This window comes from Dipodomys spectabilis, unplaced genomic scaffold (assembly GCF_019054845.1).
Source record: "Dipodomys spectabilis isolate Male_0828 unplaced genomic scaffold, ASM1905484v1 ptg000456l, whole genome shotgun sequence".
Classification (NCBI taxonomy): Eukaryota; Metazoa; Chordata; class Mammalia; order Rodentia; family Heteromyidae; genus Dipodomys; species Dipodomys spectabilis.
In genome coordinates, this window is record NW_024871133.1 from 106751 (window position 1) to 108381 (window position 1631).

The window sequence follows — 1631 nt, forward strand, 5'->3', positions numbered from 1 at the left end:
CATGTCTAGCATCCCAACTAGAGAAGGACCAGGCATGGTGACCAATTCCTGTCACAGGAGGACCGCAATCCAACCCAGCCTGAGCATATATTGAGTCTCTATCTCAGAAATGACCAAGACAGAAAGGCTTGGCTCCTGTGGTAGAAGACCTGACTGGAAAGCCTAAGGCCTTTAGTTTATACCTTAATATACCGAAAATAATCAGAGGCCCACTGCCAGAGGCTCGTGCCTATAATCCTAGATACTTAGGAGGCTGAGATCTGAAGATCACAGGTCAATATTTAAAATAGGGTTGGCCTCTTCCATCAGACATCATGATGAGAAGACCCAGTCTGACCCATGCAAATATGCTCCATACTAACGGGGCTCACATCCATACTAAGTGCTGGCCACGTTCCCTGTTGCCCTGGGGAGCCACCCCCTGTGGGCCCCACCCCCAGGTCCTCCCAATCTCCCTTTGTCACTAACCAGGCCCAAGGGAGTGAACAGTTCCAGGGCACACAAATCCCTTCATCTTATAATTTAGCAGCCCTGAGTCCCCTTCAAGTCTCACCCTTCCAGGCCCCCAGACCTCAGCCATAAAGCCCATTCACCCCCCCCAAAGACAGCGGTTAGAAGTTATCAAAGATTCAGGTGCTCCTTGTTACAACCCACTTCTATACACACACACACACACACACACACACACACACACACACACACACACAAAGCCAGCTCAAGTGGCTCCTGTCTGTCATCCTAGTTACTTAGGAGGCTGACATCTGAGGATCACTATTCAAAGCCAGCTCATGCAGGAAAGTCTGTGAGGTCCTTATCTACAGTGAACCACCAAATAGCCAGAGGTGGAGCTGTGGCTCAAGAGTCAGAGCAATAGCTTTGAGCACAAAACTCAGGCACAGCACCTAAGCCCTGAGTTCAAGGCCACTTTTTCTACCTCCAAACACACACAGACGCAGACACAGACACACACACATACACACAGACACACACACACACACACACACACACACACACACACACAGACATGTATAGCCCAAGACTTCAGCAGTCCCTGAGAACGGAACCATGAACTCCCTCCATTAGGGTCATATCCCATCCCCAAGAAGCTGGCACTCCCGACTTCAGACCCACTGTAGACAAAACAATGAGCCTCTCACATATCTGAAATGTCTCACAACCCAGCATAGAATTTCCTACCATACACAATGCTATACAGAAAGCTTAGTCACCTCTTATTTTCTTGTTGGTCATGGGGTTTGAACACTAGGCCAGGGTACTGTCCCTCAGCTCTTCAGCTGAAGATGAGCACTCTCCAATTGAGCCACAGCACTACTTCCTGTTCTCTGGTGGTCCATTGGCCATCGAATCTCACAGACTTTCCTGCCCAAGCTGGCTTTGAACCATGATCTTTACAGCTTTATGAGTAGCTAGGATGACAGTTGTGAGCACCGGCGGCGCCCGGCTTCAGCCACCTTTATATACCCAGAGGAAACCCAATTTGTCAAGCCACAAACTTCTTGCAAACCTTCACTTCAGACTCTGACACCCAGCATCCAAATCCATCCTTCAATGGAGAGAATACAGACACAACAATCCCACCCCTGCACCCATTCACCCAATCCCTGCCTGCT